General features: G+C 38.3%; 1 long non-coding RNA gene across 1 annotated transcript; it reads left to right on the top strand.

Annotated features, from left to right (window-relative positions):
* The first annotated feature begins 9,673 nt into the window (after positions 1-9,673).
* LOC131972184 (uncharacterized) lies at positions 9,674-12,153 on the top strand. The gene is made up of 5 exons (XR_009394442.1): positions 9,674-9,808; positions 10,089-10,493; positions 10,648-10,740; positions 11,086-11,135; positions 11,577-12,153. It is a non-coding gene; the product is annotated as an uncharacterized LOC131972184 (long non-coding RNA).
* The last annotated feature ends 7,768 nt before the right edge of the window (positions 12,154-19,921 follow it).

A 19,921-nucleotide genomic window follows, 5' to 3' on the forward strand; every position in this document is an offset into this window, starting at 1 on the left:
ACTTTCATCAGTAGAATGTAAACCCCGCTGACACCAGCATCAGCTTTTAAATATTACAAAAACCAAGGCCATGGGTTATTTTACCTAAGCTTTGCAGTCTCAATAAAACTGGTATCTGGTCTAAACACGACTGGAACAAGTGGTGATTCTCTTTTCTTTTAACCCTCTGAACCCCAACAAGCCTTTCCAGGAGTTTTTTTTCTTTCAGTTCTTTTTACATATTTCTCACTGTGGCCCTGTATTTCACTGCAATGTATGAGTTCTGCAGCTCTATGAAAAGAAAACTATCATGGCTAGAAGTGGGAACAATACGTTTCTTTTGCGCAGAATAACACAGTTATAATTAGATGAATCATTAAAAAAAATAAGAAAAAAAGCAAATTGAATTTCTTCAATGAATGGAATCTAATTATACACAAACACTTTTTCAAGTGTAATGAATACCGTAAAAACCTTGGTATCCACATGCTATACATATTGAAGTATTGTCATGTTTCCAGCCTCTCCTGTCCTCTCCCCTCAGCTCTGTGTAAAAAGATTTTCTGTGAAAATTTGTCACGTGACCGTTCGTCTCAACAGAATCAATCATGGCTTCACAGTGTCATCGAGGAGCAGAATTTAACATTTTTAACAGGATCTGGTTAGTGTAAACTGTATATTTTTGGACACGTTTTAAATGACACATGTAGAATAAAGTTTAGTAAAGTAAAGATTCTGACAGAAATATCACAATTTTAAGCTTCGTTTTGATCACTTTTTCTAACGGAAAGTTTCATAAACCATGACATATGCCATTCAAGGACTATCGGGAAGTTCAAATTTCAACAACAATGGCTGTTTTCACAGTTTGTTTCTACGATAAACAGTGTATTTTTGACGATTTTTAAAAGAAAACATACATTTCATACGGGGCTCAGAGGGTTAAACTCAGATTGGAACATTGGTGTGTTCTTCTTAAATGCGTTTGTGGCTCAAAGAACTTGAAATCAATACAAAATCTGGAGGTACAATCAGAAGCCAACCCCCTCCTAAAAGTATTTGCAGGCACAAGTTTGCATGACTGCTTACTACAATTGCTAAATGTGCCGATAAATAATCCGAATGCAGCCTCATCTGATCGTCATCATCCTGTAACACTCAGTCTGAGTGAAACAGCCACGGATTCGCTTAACTCAAAATCCGTTGAATAGCCACGGAATAACTCAAATTTCCATGAAACTGACACGGATTTCACTACAATGCAAGTTAATGACAGTCATATCCCGTGGCTATTCCATGGATATTTTTTCCTATTGGTTTGTTCCAAGTCACGTGACTTTCAAGGTTCCAGCGAGAAATATATGTTTTATTTTCTAAATATTCACTCAGTGAATGTACATAATCACTTTGTATGTTGCAATAGCCACAGGATATGAAATCTGTGTCAGTTTCACGGATTCCTGTGAGACCATGTTGTTAGTTTTTGTGGGTTTTAATAATCTGAATGCAGCCTCAGTTGATCGTCAGGAACTCAACCACTGACAGCTGTCACCATCCTGTAACACTCAGTCTGTCTCAGCAGGACTCTCTCTCATTCACTTGTGACATGATAATGATGATATGACAGGACAAACCCTGTGTGTGTCTGTGGCTCTGGAACATAAGAGGAATAAAATTCAAATTTTAACATAAAACTCTACAAGCACTGCCACTGTATTGCTTACAGTGTGCTTGAATCAGTTGAGGAAGTAATGCCACCGTTTCTTCTTCTTCTTCTTCTTCTTCTGTCGCTCCAACATGTTATTATCGATCGTTGTGGTACCCCGCACAGGCACAGGCAGGTGAAAGAGGTGAAGCAAATGGAAAGAGAGAGAGATAAGGCACAGAGAGGGACAGTGAGAGTGTGTCCTCTGACACAGTGATGATTGGATGGATAGTGCTGCCTTCAGCCACAGAACAATCTGCCACCTCTCCTCCTCCTCCTCCTCCTCCTCCTCCACCTCTTATTCCCACCATGTCTTAGTTTCTCTTACTAGCAGCTCACTTTTGTAGTCTTATTCTCTCACAAAAAATGCTAGATATTTTCAGAAGAAAGCTTAAAACATATCTCTTCTCCGGCGCATTCAAATAGCTTTGCACTTCCTCTCTGCTGCACTTTTTAATACAAACATTATGACATTTTAACATTAATCCTATGCATTTTATGAATTTGTTTTATACTGTTATGTGATTATAATGCTTGGATTATGATTTTAAAATAGTTTACCTAGTAATAGGTAGCTAATAGTTTGCAAATTGGTTGGGTCAGAGCCAGTTTTATACTGGACTCAACCAAATAGAGAAACCTGAACGCCTCCAAGAAATAAAAAAAACTTTTCAATACTGTGAAACAACAGTGAAATATGTTTATTTTATGTTGAATATCTCCCATTCTGTCCCTGTAAATATCCCCACCTGCTGCTCCCCCTTCTTCTTCTTGTGCTTCTTTAAAATAGGTTTTTAAAATATTTTTTTATTGTGGTCAAATTATTGTTTTCTGTTGCACTAAAACAAGAGCTGGTCTTTGTGATTTCGCTGTACTTCTGTGCAATGACATAAAACTATTCTGATTCTGATTCTGAGAGTTTAATTCAAAGATTTTCTGGGGTGAAATATTGCAGAATTAATTTAGATTAGATCAGTCTGTGAATTTGTGTTCATTGTTCTGTTCTTTAGTCAGGTGTGCACACAGACCAGACCCAACACACACAATTGTAAAATACTTATTAAGTGGCTCTGCTAGACCTTTTATTATCTATGTTTTTAACTTCCATTATATAAATTATTTTTTTTATATGTTTTAAATGTGTTTAATGTTGTGTATGTTCAATGTGAAACACTTCATGCCTGTCTTCGTTGTAAAGCATGTTGTGCTGCATTTCATGTATGAAAGGTGCTATACTAATAAAGTTTATTATTATTATTATTATTATTATAGCAGGGGATCAACTTGTCGCAATTTGAATAAAAGATGTGGTTAATATTATCAAACCATCGCAGTTCAGTTAGGTGTAGGCAACAAAAAAGCTTGGTTAAGTTTTGGAAACAAAACTACACGGTTTAGCTTAGGAAAACATAGAGTGGCGCAAGATAAGAATTCCAGCTGTGAGGTTGATAGGATGTGTTTCTGTTGTGGTTCGATGAATAAGGAGAAAAAGTGGAGAGGTGGTCGTTCAATGCACATTTAATCCACACAAGGTTGGTTTCAGTTCTGGCTTCAGAATGAATGAAAAGGTTAAAGAGACTGAAACTTCTTACATACTCGTCATTGCACGGTGCCAGTTGTTCTGGTACATTTCAGCTTGCTGAACATTATGCTTACATGATAAAGTTGTCAACATACATCATATAAGTGGTCAGTGGAGACACAAAGTCTTGTTCCTCAAATACATGCATACCTAAGTATAAATTTACGCTGAGCTTATGGATACTTGCTGGGCAGAATTACTAAGAAATGCATCCTAACAGACGTAGTTATAGAAGTTACAGTAGTTTTGTAAAACGTGTTGTAGCTTTGCACAGAAGTTAAACAAATAACATAAAACAACAAAAAAAAAAACTTTTGGTTTCACTGTGGACACGTACACCAGCCTCCTGGGTGAAGGTCCGCCCACTGCGAACCGACTTTGTCGATCTTTATAGTCCATATTCTAACCTCCACCTTGGCTTCCGTCCTAGTTACTATGACAACTATAGGGTGCTGCCAAACAATACAAATAAACACGGGTTATAATAACATGCTGTACAAACAGTATATGGGGGTGTTTAGGTTTTTTGTTGTTGCAGGGAGTAGGTAATAATTAAAATAAATGATAGTCCATTCGTTTTTGTGGGTTTACATAAGAACAGTAAATGAGAACAGCTAATAGTCGGCTGTATTATTAACTTTCTGGATCATATTTCCTCCTCCCCAGGTACTTAGACTTGTATGTAATTTTCTGAAAATAGCCTCATCCAGTCATCTTACTGTATCTACCCCTCACCTTCTCTTCTGTTTTCACTTCCCCTTCTATTTCTCCTCAAAACAAATCCATTATCCTCATCATGTTCCCTTCCACCTCTCCTGCCCTCTCATCTCCTCCTCTGCAGCTCTAACCTTCTCTCCCCCACCCTCTTTATCTACCCTCCTCTCACTGCCTAATCTGTGCAGTATTACGCTACATAAAACATTAATGCTATATCTTTATGTAACAGAAACCCTGTTAATTCTGCTGACTGATGGCTCTGCCCGGAGCAGCAAACCAACAGGCACAAAACGGTTGTAATTTTTAACTTCAGGCTCATTAGCTGCAGATGGTTTGCAAAAGGTTAGCTGGTGTTTTTCTGATCAGTTCGGAAATAGCTTTATAGATTATAATCACATATGTTTCATGACTTTTTTACTGTTGAATGCTATCTGAATAAAACATTTTCTTGCGCCGAAAGTATCTTCTATTCTAATGTCAGTAATTTCTATTTCTAACTTCTATGTAATTGCTGTGTTCTTCTGCAAGTAACACCTTCACCAAGGAGGTTTTGATTTTGGTTCCATTTGTTTGTTTGTCAACAGGATTACAGAAAAACTGCTGGCCCGATTTTCCTGAAATTTGGTGGAAAGGTGCAGCACAAATTAAGCCGCATTTACTCAACTCAACTCAACTCAACTCAACTTTATTTGTAAAGCACTTTAAAAACAACAACAGCCGCAACAAAGTGCTGTACATAAACAAGCAAACAAGAAACAATAAAATAAATAAGACAGAAAATAAAAACTTAAATAAATAGTTTCATTGTTTTTTAAAAAACAATTTAAAAAAAAATAAATAAAAACAAACCATAAAAACACTAAAACAAGAGCAGAGTCTCTTACATTAAAGTTTCGATGAATCTAAAGCAAAATTTTGAAATATTTGAAAAATATTGTTATTGGTTTTGAGCGAAAGAACAAAGCAGCATATACTTTCTACTTTGCTTAGAAGATGGCAGTATAATGTGTTGCTGTAGAGAAAAAACCACAACAAAAAAAGAGGTTGCTATTCGGACAACTTTGGCCACCCACGAGAGAAAACAGCTTCCTCTTCTTGTTTTGGGTTTTCCGGAAGAACAGAAACTGTTCGCCATGTCAGAACTTATTCAGAAAAAGCGTTTTTCCAAAAAAGACAAAAAAAAATAAAAAATTCCCAAGGCATTTTCGAAGAGTTTTTCTCATGCAAATCCTCAAAATGCACAGAGACGTTGCTGATGGAAACATGACTTTAGATTCATGAAGCCACGGTATGCATGCATGCTTCTAAAATTTGGATCCAAGTCGGTCAGAACACACCTTTAGGTTTAGATTGATTAAGTGGAGGTGATAATATGTGAAAAAGTACAGTGCAACTCAAACAACTGTCTGTTGGCTGCAAAAAGGTCTGGCTGCTATTGGCTGCTATAACAGGTTGGAGTGACTGGAGGGCAGCAGGAACATGACTGTTTGCCATCATCGAAACATCATGGGGAAGGCCGCGTCCTCTGGAAGGGACGGTCTGAAATGGGACATCGAATCTGAATGTCCTTGGTCCAAATGAACCAGACGCTCGCAGAACACTTCCCCATAATGTAAAGTGACCGTGACATTGGACCGACATGACCATAACATGTGTCCTCCTACACATTAAAGCGTGGCGCCAAGGACACGAGGACACGTCGGCTGTGTGTGTGGGTATGCGACCGAATGTCTGTATCTATTTGTTCGTCTAATTTGTAGCCTATGTAGAAAAAGATAAGTCATTACCAGTGCTGCTTGCAGCCTGTGTGTGCATGTGTGTGTGATTGAGTGCAAGCAGACAGACGTGACTGAGGAGAATACTAAACAGGTCGCCACACAGCACCGTGACTGACAGAGGATGATAAGGGCAAAGACACATACATGGAGAGACAGACAGAAAGACAGATGGAGGGATGAACAGGATGAAGAGGAACATGGCAAGAGAGCAAATGAGAGATGTGAGGAAGGTAGGGAATATTGATTGAGAGAGAGCACCGGCCAGCAGGGCAACCTATCAGCTAAGTCAAATCTTTGTACAGCAACAAAGACACACATGAATGGTCCTATTTTTTGGTCATTTTGTTAAATTGTTAGTTGTTTTAAACCAAAGCCAGAACAGAAAAAAGGTAAAAACATCCTAAACTAAACAGAGCAGAGCCAGACAAGGTCACACAGAACAGAGACGTTCACCAGAGCCAAGCTTTATCTTTCTACTAACTAGAGTTGTGAATCAGCGTATCGGCAGCACGATACGATTTTTATCGTGCAATATGGTGAGTATTGTGACACAATATATTGCGATTTAACTGTTTAACTGCTTTTTGTGTCCACAAAATTAAATTCAATCAAGAATTTTTTTGTCAAGTAATAGAAAATTCTCAGTCTATTCATCTCACTTCAGTCTTTTTATTTCTCCACAATGAGAGTCAAACCCACAGACTGACCAACAAAGTATTCAGTCAAACTGAACTGAACTGATATCAAACATGTATGGACGACAACAACTGCAGCATTTTATCAAACTTTAAAAACGTCACTGTGCTGTATAGCTTACATACAGCTGTGTCCCTGAAATCACGTTGCCATGGAGTCGCAAACCTGGGTCTTTAGCATTTAACTAAGACCCTCATTTAGGCTTCAAACCCTAACTTCGAAGCGTTATCACAGTATCTTCAGTATGTTCCTAAAACTGAGCCCACTACAGCCTCCGAAAATACTGACCGTCGGAGCGCTAAATATAGATACTTGGTGGCCATGAACCAATATAATATTGCCACAGAAAATATCGCCATACTATGCTGTATTGATTTTTCCCCCACCTCGACTTGAGTTCTGTCAACAAATCAGTTCATGATAAGTGATTAACTTCATTTATGGTGTGCATTGAAAATACTGCGCCAAAACAGTGCTTGAGCTTACTGTCATGCAGCTTGGTCCCCTTACATTTTAAAGGTTTAGTTCACTGAAAAAATATAAAAAATACATGCATTTTTCACATCAGTGGTGTCGAGCCTGATGATGGTTTTGTTTGTCAAGATTTTAATAACTGGTAAAACTGTAAAGTTAAAGTCTATCAAACAGATGGATTATTCAGCCGACTATTAAATCATCAGCTCTTTATCAGCCCATATTTATTCTACCTTCTATTAGGTTTACTGTCCCATTGAAATAAGTAGAAAAGGTTTTTCCTGCCTATTCAATGGCTACTTGCTGTTTCTTTTTCCAATTTATTTCACTTTCACTTTCGTTAGGTTTAAGAACTGAAAAAGGCTGGTGTTTCATTATATTATTATTATATTATATTATTATATTACAAAGGCAATTGATGAAATATCTTAATCATATTTATTGTATGTACTCAGTGGTTATCAAAGTTTTTAATCACATTGCATTTGTGTATTTCAGGTACCCTATTGATGAAATAGGTAGTGGTAAATTAACCCCTATAAAAACGGCTACTCCTCAAGAGAAGGCACAATGTGTATCATGATTTATTGAAACAGACTCAGAAAAACTGCAGACCTAAGTATGGAAGAGATACACCGTCACGTCCGCCAATTCATGCATGGCACAAGAAATGTATGGAGACGGACAGTGTTAGATAAACAGAGGAGTGGACGACCCTAACCCTAACTAACTAATGGTTCCCATGTAGAGGTGTGTTAAATGAGTCAAAAAAACTTTAATATCTACTCCTCATTTTGTAATAATTTCCACATATTAAAACACTGTAACTCCAAAATGGACATCATTGCATAGTTGTTTATTTATTTATTAACGAAGAGACACGTTATTTCAAATCCCACTGAGTACTTTCCGTTTCACACAGGGACACCAACCCCGAGCTCCTGGGTGAAAGTCGGAAGTTAGTTTGGAGTTGGGGTTGTATATAAACTCTCAGATTTTACTTTGTTTAAGCTGCCTTTGTATGAAAAGCTTTATATATAATAATGTTTTTATTTCTAAAGGCAGGGTTTACCCTTGAAAAGTCTGCACCAACTGTTAGAACCGACTACTTGTGGGACAAGGCTAATTGGATATTCATTTAATAAATTACAGATTTATAACATTCTCAAAGCTCACTTGTACTTTTTCTGAATTCTACATAATGTTTTGGGTTCTGATCCAATATTTCTAATGTTCGTTTGTTTAATGACATTACAGGTTTGTTGCCTGTTACATAATAAGTCGAAAATATCTAAGGACAGTCCTGATGGTCTGATACACTCACAGAAATGAATCATGGTGGAGTTAATCTTTAAGCATACAAATCTATTTGATTTTATTTAAATACTCATATTTTTTAAATTTATGTAAAGCAATTAATTATAATTTGTATAATTCGGTCAATTCTAAAATATATTAAATGTAATTACTTAATACATATTAATATGGTTTAAATAGTCAAAGCTGTGAAACAAACATGATTATTTTATATTAAATGTATGTGATTGGTTTACATACAATTTAGAGGAAGTGAAATCGGGAAACAGGAAATGACATCCTTATTTTTCGCTGGACGCCATCTTCATTTCACAGTCTATGGGTGCCAGAGGCAGGTGAGTAATCCAAGTCATCCATTGTCTAATTACATCAATTTGTGTATTATTCTTGCAGTTTAATTCATATAACATTAATATCAATTCATTGATGATCATATTACGTAGTTTGTGATGATTATAAGTAGTTTTACGTCGTGTGTACTGGCGCTCGCTAGCTAACGTTAGCTAGCAATTTATTGAACTTGGTACAGCTGATGACAGTAAATTATTATGTTATTACGTTATGCTGAGTGTGTACGGTGTGTTTTAAAACTAGCTCCTTTCGTAATGCCGTTCAATGCCGGGACATTTGCAGATCTGTAACGTCTTGCACCATGAACGCGCCAATTTTCCGCCTCCAGAGGTAGTCACACTGACTGTTGGAAGCAGGGCAACTGCGAACTGGCCATTGGGGCAAAGCGGGATATTTGACGTCGCGCTTGAAGTCTAACACACGTCTCCCACTTGGTCCGACAGTCGTCAAATCAAAAGCTGCACAACTGCGGCTGCCGTCCTAACTGTGCACAGCGTCATCCGCTTATTAAACAAACCAGCATGCTAACTGTAAACAAAGTGTCCGGTGCTTGTTGTAAACAAACGGAGATCGCTAACTGAACACATGCTGCTGCAGCACATAAACACTTTATTGCTACAGAGCTAACTGCGTAGCCTATTGCACTGCGCTGCTACACAGCACAGCTGCTGCTCTGACGCACGTCACTATCGTCTCCTCCACCTCGTCCCGCTACGCCGGACTGCACTATGAAAGGGCGCGAGGGCAGTTCAAGGGGCCTTTTTTTGCGCAGTGATCGGTGATCAGTCAGTGATCATTTTTAGTCAGGCAGGAAGTCAACAATAAAACAATGGGAGAATCCGGTCAAATTTCAAAATAAAAACAGCATGACTGATATATACGACATGCGTGTGCTTCTCAACGGAGCGCGACACACACACGTTGACTGACAGTTCATGTGATTTTAAAATTGTTTAAGATATTAAAGCTAAAATTTTGATTCAATGGGATAAATTCATTGATAACAGAAAATTCAAATGGCCTAAAATTTCTGATCTTGCAGAAGCTTGGATGTGTGGGGCGGGAGTTTATGCGGCTGACGACTGTACCTCTGACCTCCAAATTCCTTGGAGAACTGGACCGCCTGAACGACGACCTGATCAGGTTTTTCATACCAAAGGTGGAGCCACAGGAAGAAAGATCAGAGCCGTGATGGCAAAGACGGATAATGTAAGTATTTTTTGGTCTAACCTAATACACATAGGGTTTGTTTGACTCAGCCATATGGGAAAGCTCCTTTTGTGAACGGTTTGGAAAAGGATAGGCACTTTCAAAATGACTGTGTAGTGAATGGGCTCAGACCTGTGTGAGCTTTAACTGAGTGGGGTGAAACCAGGTGAGTTGAGGATGGTCAAGGAGGGAAATGTCAGTGGCTTGGCTTGCCTCAGCACATGCATGTTAATGTGTCTCTGACACTGACCAGCATGGAATCATGTAATGTTTGTTTCAGAGTGAAGACATCAACATGAGGCGTGATTGTGTGCTGAGCTGTCTGAACATCTACCTCAATGAAGACCTGGACACACTGGTCAAAGAATATGTGGTAAGTATGTCATACTTCTGTCCTTTGTGCCAGATGTAATTAATTTCCCTCCAGGTCTACCTGATAACATGTGGCGTTCATGAGAATGGGATGGACATTAGGTCACATTGACCTTGACCACCAGTAGTTTGTCATTGAGTCCAATGGGTTGTTTGTTTTGAGTAAGAAATTCCTTCAAGGCAATGGTGGTAGTGCTGTCACTTGTAGGAAGCAAATCCACATGGTCCGGAGGAGTCTGAGGTTAGGGCTCGGGTCCTGGCACCTAAACGCCTCCAATATGCCAGTGACGACAATTCTGCCCCAAACAAGAAGGTGAGGACACAGAAACTTGATATTTTTCATAAAGCAGCAGTTATTTAATTTGCACCTGTTTTGGAAATGTTATTTAGTAAGAAAGGCCTTTCAGATTATGTCAGGTGGGTTTTGATTCTTGATTCTGATCAGCTTGATTCTCCTGTTTAACTAGGATGCATGTTGTGGACTGTCTGCTTATGAACTCAAACGCCTTGAGAACATCAGAGAGAGGGAAGCCGTCTTGTCTTCCTTGAAGACAATGCAAGTAAGTGGACATGTTGACTGGATCTCTAACCAACACAAGACTGATCAACTGGTCGCACTTTGCCTGTCTCCCCTACTCTGTCCTTTCTGTCCTCTCCCTCCCTCTTTTCTGTGTCTGGCCGTCTCCCTCTCCTCTCTCTCTCTCCATCCTGCTTTTACTCTCTTCTTCCTCTGTCTGTCCGTCTTCTCCCTCTCAGTGTCTCCCACAGACCTCACACATAAAGCTTTAATGTGTGTTACCTCCTACCACAGTGTAACTTCACACATACATCAAGCATGTGATTTTAAAAAGGTGTAAAAGTAGGGCTAAATGTGTTAATTCTCAATTTTTTTTCTCTGTCCAAAGGAAGCTGAGGATCTGAGGAATTCACTAAAGCCAAAGCCACATGTCAAGAGGTAAGTCATAAAACAGTGTCGTAATACTTTGTTTTGTTTTGGCTGTTGGGACTGATTCTGTTTAGTAGAAGGGGCATTTTCAATGGTTGATGGGTTAGGAGAGAGAAGGTGAGGATAGGGAAAGGTTAGTTCCTTCAATTCCGTAACAGGAAACAGAAGGACGTTAGGAGAGAGGCGGGACAGCACGAGAGGTTTGAAGAGGGTTGGATAGGAGGGAGGAGTAAACCTTACCCTATGAGAGGAGATTAGGAGAGAGATGGCGGAGGGTAGGAGTGGGGGAGCGGGGGGTGGACAGAAGAGGTTGGCCTCTTTCTTACTGTCCTTTCTCCCCTAATGTTTTCGTTTACTTCACAGATCTATGAATAAAATGGGTCTTGTATTTTTTTCTTTTTTTTTACGTTTTAAGTTTGTGTTTTGTTGACTCCATTTTTATTGTGGCAGGTCAAAGACTTCATTGGATAAAGTCTCTTTGGTCTCCCCTGAAATCAGCACGGAACCTTACCCTCAGAGGAGGACTAACCTATGAACATGTAAGTTACTATCTTATGTTTCATGTGCACCATTAAGAAATCACTAAATTAAAGGATTAAAAGTATTACTGTTCAGCAATAAGACACTACATGCCGTTGTTTACGGCACAGAGTACCCACAAACACAGTAAAAAAGGGCAATGAGGTTCTTTAACCTTCATTGTGATCAACAATGCTCAAAGACCACTTTTTATCATTTTTAAATAGTTGATGATCATTAAATGTACAACTCCATTTAGACATAATGTAACTTTTTGACTTTTTTTTTTTGTCTTCCAGGCTTTTAGGGAGTCAAAGATCTTGAGGCCTTTGCGACCTTGAACTTGTGTCCCTCTCATTCTCATGAACACTATATCTAAAGTGCCTTAAGGGAATTTCTTCAAATAACCACGCACTTGGCCTCAGTGATGAGCTGCTTAGAATTTGGTGGTCAAAGGTCAAGGTTAGGGTGACACAGCTCATTGTTCTCTGTTCCCTCCATCTTTCAGGACATCGACTGCAGTGAGGCTGAGGCAGATGTCGCAGAGATGACCATGGCAATCTACACTGTTCGAGCTGAGGGTGATGATCCTGATGGTCCTGGTGGACGCTTTGCAGATGTCGGTGTTGTCCTGGAAGGGGTTGAAGTTCTCCACAACCTCCAGAGTATCAACCATGCATGCGTGATGCTTTTTGGGTTGATCTACGCACTTAATCTAAGCTATCCAAAAAGCTTGAAGAGTACATTTGAACTTTACCAGAAGATCCTGATGGACCTGGAATCGTCCAAGCTTTCCCCCAAAGTACGAGCACTGAAACTCAAATTGCTCAGGTGACTCTTTTTCGGGTTGGGGCAGGGATGGGAGGAGGAAGTTCAGAAAGAGAATGGCCATGCATGCCGATAACCATATATAGTGTTCTTGTACGTTCACAACCTGGGAAATTCACACAAATCGAACACAGAAAGCTAGAAACAGCAGTTGTTCAGTCACTTACAAAAATGTTGAATGTTGAATTCCTAACTTGCCTCTGTGTTATTGAAGTTAGAAAACATTTATGTTCCATAATCCGTGTATCATTCGTCCTTAGGTTAGGAAGGCTAAACAAAGTTTTAACTCATCACTTGCAGGAACGGGTTTTCCTTGAAGTATACACTATCTCTTATGGAGCAATACTGCTGGTTTTCAGGCTGGTCAGTGTTACTGCCCTGTGTTCTGTGGGTATCAACAATTATCTGCTTTAACGATCGCAGTACTGGGATATATTGAAAGGACCTGCTCTTTTTTTGATCTAGAACAAACTCAACAGGCTCAACACATTCAACACTTTTGTAAGTAACTGAACAACTGCCGTTTCTAGCTTTCTGTGTTTTCGATTTGTGTGAATCTCCCAGGTTGTGAACGTACAAGAACACTATATATGGTTATCGGCATGCATGGCCATTCTCTTTCTGAACTTCCTCCTCCCATCCCTGCCCCAACCCGATACCGATCCAAATGATACACGGATTTTCCATCTATAGCAGTTGATGATTTTGTTGAAGAGCTGCTGAGTACTGTCTGTGCCTGGGTGAAGAGAAGATGTTTGCCTTAATGGTAATAAATTTGTTGAATCAACAAGATGGTCTGATTGTATGCATCATTGAGATATTGTTGAATGGAAAATAGAAAAATGTATTTCATATGAATCATAAAAATACATAAATCTAATGCATTTTAATTGAATTTAAGCTTAATTGTTATCTATTTCAAACATACATATTAATCATCTTGAATAGGTAACCTAAGAAAAAAATCCTTGGATATTAATCATAAAAATGCATACATCTAATGCATTTTGATTGAATATAGTGCCTATAGTGTGTAGTTCTTTTTCTCTGTTATTTCTTTCTTTTCTCCTTATTGTTGTATAGATTTATGATGATTCTAAACTCTAAGCTATATTTATACAGGGTTTATTTTTTATTTTTTTATTTTTTTTCTCAGGGTAAATGTATATTGTAATTGTTTGTAATTTTATTCTATTTTGTAGATGGTGTAATTGTATATTGGATTTTTATAGTATTGTGATTTTGTATGTAGTTGTAAAAGCCCAACTAGGGACGGGAGTTGAAAATTAGCTGAAGCTATATCTCTGTATGCAGCACATCAGATGCATGTCCTGTATCTATGCTAACTGCATTGTCCCTATCAAATAAAATAAATTCAATTCAATTCAATATAAGCTTAATTAGTATGTATTTCAAACGTATATACATTATTTATCTTGAATAGGTAACCTAAATGCTGCTTAATTCAAACAAATATACTTAATGTAATCTGAATACATAATCTGATGAATATGCATTTAAATTAAATAAACTATATTAATACTGAATACATAAGTTTATTAGATAGGATTATGTTCAAAATAGTAAAAAAAATCAAATGGAACTTTGTCATGTAATTATTTTACATAAATCTTAAAAGTTAGGGTTGAATATTTCTGTGAGTGTAAGTCTCAGAGTGGAAGATCATTTCATCTCCAGAATGAATGATTCTGTAAATAATAAAAGTTGTCACTCTGGATCAATTACTTCCGAGCTTCAGTGAAGATTAAGCTGTTCCTTTACTATTTCATTAAATCCATGGAAGACCTGCGGCCAATCAGGTGGCACCCCTTAGTGCTGCCTGTCAATAAAAAAATAAATAAGCCAGGCCCTGTTTGTGTGTGAGAGAGAGAACAGGAGTTATACAGAATAATTGGCTTGGGTAATAAAGATGTGTATGTGGGTGTATTGAACAGACTCGCCAATGTTTTACAATGCTTCAGTCGATTCCTCAAATCAATACACGGTTAAATTGGATCATTTACTTCCCAACGTTGAATAGGAGACATTTCAACACACACACACACACACACACACACACACGCACCATTGCCATTTCACCTTCGCTTATATACATGTCTTGACACGTTTAGGAGAGATGTTTACACTAACAGCTACATCCAGCTCCTCTATTCACCCATTGGAATTTATTCTCGAACAGCTATAGAACTTGAGCATGAAAGTTCTTTCTTGATTTGTCTTGGTTGTAGTATGAAAACTTTGCTCACATGATTACAGATGGTTGTAAGAAATGTCCCTGACAATTGTGAGGTAGTAAGTTGATCGGACCATGGTTATTTATACTGAGGAAAATCAGTATGGTTAAATATATATATATATGTACCAAAACAGATATACATTTTTCCTTGAAAGTTTGCCTGAAATGCACCTTTTATCAAAGAAATAAACTGTAAAAACAGGCATTATCTGTGGATTTTGAACTTTCCTTGAACGGATTACGATTGAACGGTTACGGATTGAACGGTTACGAAAAGTGACTAAAACAAACCTTAAATTGTGATATTTCTGTCAGAACTACGTTATTCTACATGTCTCATTTAAAACGGGTCCAAAAATAAAGTGTTTGCACTAACCAGATCCTGTTAAAAACATTAAATTCTGCTCCTCAGCGACACTGTGAAGCCATCATTGATTCTGCTGAGACCAACGGTCACCTGGCAAATATTCACAGAAAATCTGTTTACACAGAGCTGAGAGGAGAGGACAGGAGAGACTGAAAACATGCAAATAGTTCAGTATGTAGAAAAAGTGGAGATCCAATTTATTTTTTTCAATATTTATGACACTTGTAGAAAAGTGTATTTTTATTCCAATTAAAAAAAAAATAATAATAAAAAAAAATATATATATATATATATATATATGTATATATATAATTCTAACTGTGTTATTCTGCACAAAGACATGTTTGTCTGTTCCATGATTGTGCTCATTCCATAGAACTGCAGGACTTTTAGGATTTTATATATTTACAAGGCCACAGTGAGTAAAATGTAGAAAGTGCAAAATACAGAGCAGTTAATGGAAAATAACAAATCCAACAGGAAATCTGAAAACATCCATGAAGAAGCAACAGTCAGTCCGGTGCTCTAAACGTCTGTTCTGCCTGTTTAATAATTCCATCAAAAAACGGCAGTAAAATCAATGAGTGCCTCATGGCCAATCAGGCAGTTTAATTTAGATGCAAATTGTCAGGAAGGAAGAGGAAATAAATTCCCAGAGGGACCGCTTAAATATCACGGAGACGACGCCTGCAGGTGACCAGAACAACAATAAAAAAGTGAGAAAACAGAGGAGACATGTTTGATGGATCGCTTTTTCTTAAAGTGGACTCTGAGTCACGTTTAAGTAAGAAGAATAGAAAAGCTGTGTGTCTGCAGGCTGCAGTAGAGCAGAGTGATGGAGCGAGAAATGACAGAGAATAGATGAGGAGTGGAAGAAATGGAGAGGCGCAGAAGGGAGCGAGACAACTGCAGACAGAGATTGGGGGGAAAAATAGTGAAAGAATGAGAGAAAAATGGATGTGATGTCCGGAGACAATACTGCAACATAAAAACTTTATAAATGGAAAAAAACAGATGGGATGAACAGATTGATGTCCTGGTAAAATGTCTCCAAGTATATTACAAAAGAAGAAGAAGATAAAAAGGAACAAGAAAAAGAATGTATGAACATGCAAATAAAACAGAAAATATGAAAATGTTTTTTAATTGCATTTACTCATGCAGTGTTTTAGTAGAACTGATTGTCCTCCTCCAGTCATTTATCTCTTTTACATTGTGCTTTCCCTTTTGTTTTTCAGTGTCTGACTTAAGCACAGCAGTGTTCAGCGGGGAGAAAACTGCCTGAGAAAAGACAGCAAATTACACAGAATAATATGCAAATAGAATGAATCATAAAAGAGACTGTGGACAGAAATTAATTATCTGGCTTTTGGAAGAAGAACAAGAGAGAGCCATACCCACTCAAAATAAGTGAGCAACTCCGCAGCAATAATTGATACTTCCACAAGTAGAAAAGTTATAATTTATAAAAATCTTCATAGTGCAGAAATATTGTAATGTCACTGAAGTTGGTGAAACACTTCATCAGTGCACTGAAATGTCCGTGGTTAGCCTTTACATTTTGAATTTATTGGACAAATTGTGTGATTCTACAACTGCAACAATCAATGTAAGGAAACACACTCTCTGCAGAGTTTTTCAGTCAGATGTGTGTGCTTTTAGTAGTTCTATATCGCCTTGAGACTACAGTGGCCATTATAGCGTTATAACGTGAAATTATCACGTTATTTCATGATAATATTTTCAAGTTATAACGTGATGCCTGCAAGCCCATATCAGTCACATTGCAGTTAAACAAATCAAATAAATTAATGATACACATTTTAGTTGGTCTCTCTCTCGCACCGAGTTGGTCTTGGTCTTGCTAGCCAGCTCACGCTAGCATGCTATCGATTGCCAGCTAATGTTAGCACGATATGATCAGCCGATAACGTTAGCGTGCTATCCATCGCCGGCTAACGTTAGCATGCTATGATCGTTATAACATTGAAATCATTATCTTACCATTCTCTTGAATAACGAGATAATATCACAAGCGTGTCCAGACGTCTGCATCACTTTTAGGTGTCTTCTGGAAACACTTCTGTTGTATTGTGGTCTATTTGCATTGTTGCGCTTGTGTTGTCAAATTGATGAAGATGTTTTCTCAATTTGCTTGTGTTTTGTTTATTTGCATGTGTTTTCTTAAGTTTCAGCACTCTCAGGGCAACCGTATCTCTCCAGTCCGTTACATATTTCACGTACGCGGTAGCTGGAAAGATAGTCTCTTCACTCAGAGAACCAAGGTTAAAACGTAACCGTATGATTTTCTGCAGCTATAATTTTTGCACACATTCATTACAGAAAATTTTACTATTCGACTTCATCCAAATTCTTGAGTGTTTTCTCCCTTACACAGTTTAAACCTTTTATCATCCTGCCCGCTTCTATAGAGAATTAGGGGTGGACTTTTAGGGGGAGATAGAAGGTCAACAATAAATGCCACATAGAAGTGGTGAACATCGTGGAACCTGAAGACTAATCCAAGATGCAGCTCAGCACTCTGTCAATTAAGTAAACCCATTAAGGTGTTAAAGGGTTCAGATCATTAATGTTTGGCTCTCTAAAGTCCATTTCCAGCTCAACTATGTCCTATTAATTGTCGAGAATGGATAGAAAATTATCAAAATCCCTCATGAATATTACATTAACCCTCCTGTTATGTTTGTTTCTCATGAACAGCAATGATGTTCATGGGCCAATTTGAGCAGAGAAATGTTTAATTATCCAAAAGTGTCAGAAACCAAAAAATCCCAATAAACATGGTTTATATTTCATTATTAACTCCATTACTAACCATTTCAATCAATATTTAGTGCAATGGTGTTCTTTACCTCTCACAGATCATGGTTCAATGAGGATCATTCACCTGTTCTTCATTTAAAAAAAAAAAAATGCATGTTAAAACTTTTTTTAATGTACACTGGAAAGACCTACATATAAAATATAATGGTTTTACATGACTTTTTTTATTATTTTTTTCTTTTTATGAAAAAATACTTTTAACTATTTTTTAAAAATTATTTTTAAATTTTGAAATGGGTCAATTTGACCCGCAACGTAACAGGAGGGTTAACACACCGAGAGGTTTGGAACAACATAGAGAAATCCATGCTGTTTTTTGGTTTTAAAAAACTCTAGAATTTTTTCTCCGATTGGATGGCGAGCACTTCTGTACTTTAAACTGCTGAGAAACCCCCTTGTTGTATAACTCCTGGAACGCCAAGGGGTTTTAATGACTCAGATCTGTAACGGGTATTGTGCGAACCCAAACGCAGTACAAACAAGGCCCAGAAACGAAGGTCAGTTAATGGTTTTATTAACTGCAATCCGGCAAACACAGAGTTCAATGGCTTGGCAGGTGGCTTGGTCAGGACGGGCAAAAGTTCGTAGACCAGAAGGCAGGCAATCCAGGCGAACAATCCGAAGGGGGGCAGGCAGAGCTCGTAGTCAGGAACAAAGGGTAGAGGTAATTTACCAGGCGGCAGGCAGAACCGGCAGGTCGAAGTCAGGCAGGGTCGGAACCGGGAAGACAGGCAGATGAACGCTGGAAAGTCTCGCATGGCAAACAACAATCTGGCACTGAGTGAGTGTGAGGCTGGAGAATATATACTGAGCAGGCAGGAGGGGCTGATTGGTGAGTGAGGGCAGGTGTGTGATTAGTGAGTGTGAGCAGGTGTGTGTGATCAGTGAGTGGAAGCAGGTGTGTGATCAGTCAATGGGTGTGGTGAGAGTAGAGCAGTGGAAAATTACTGAGTCCATGGGGAAAGGCTGGAGCAGACTATGACAAGATCAGAAGCTTTTGAGACAGAATAATTTCTTTCACTATACAGATTTACATCGAATCTCGAAGGGTGTTTTCACATCTGTGCTGTTTAGTCTGCTTCAATGGGATTCTGACAGTCAGAAAAGAAACCTTCATAGTTTCACTGCACATAAAACACGGTCCCTCTCTCTCCATACCCTGTCCCTGCTCTCTGGCCAATCAGGGAGGAGCTTTACAATTAGTGCCACTTGGACTCAGGTGGTGTCGATTATCTTTCATTTGTCTCATAAACAGCACTCAATTGTACTTTGAAAAAATTGTTATTGAAATGTATCCCTAAAGAGCCACTATCAACATAGTTGTTTACTTGTTTATCTACTCCACCAAATGTACCTAACAACCAGCTAACATTAGAGCAGACTAATAACACACAGACCTTTTAAAAGGCTCAGGGCACGACAGAAAACCTTTGCAAGAAAGAAAACACTTTACACAAGCAATTCCAGAACATAACATAATATAAAAAGGACCTTTTATGTGACCCAAGGATGTTTTACGCAACAGAATAAAACATAACATAAACAAACAAACTGAAACAGGTTACAAAGATGAATGTTGTCTGGGAAAGCAGAGTTTGGAGGCTGTGGTGAAAAGATGGAGTTTGAGGAGCTTTTTGTTAAAATTGGCTAGAGATGAAGCATTGCAGATATATGTAGGAAGATTGTTCAAGAGAGTGCAAGCTGTGACACTGAGAGTCTCGGAAGGAACAGATTCTGGTGTGGGGAATGGAAACAGGCAAGTTTCTGAGGACCAGAGGTTCTGAGATGGGGTTTATGGGAGAAAGACGGAGATGTATCGAGGGGCAAGGGCATGGGGGGATTTGTAGGTGAGAAGGAGGATTTTGTAGTTAATACATGACTTAATTGGAAGCCAGTGAAGGTGGATGAAGATGGAGTGATGTGCTGCCAGGGCTTGGTGCGGGCGAGAACCCTGGCAGCTGATTTCTGGACTTACTGGAC

Source organism: Centropristis striata, chromosome 5 (genome assembly GCF_030273125.1).
Source record: "Centropristis striata isolate RG_2023a ecotype Rhode Island chromosome 5, C.striata_1.0, whole genome shotgun sequence".
NCBI classification, from domain to species: Eukaryota; Metazoa; Chordata; class Actinopteri; order Perciformes; family Serranidae; genus Centropristis; species Centropristis striata.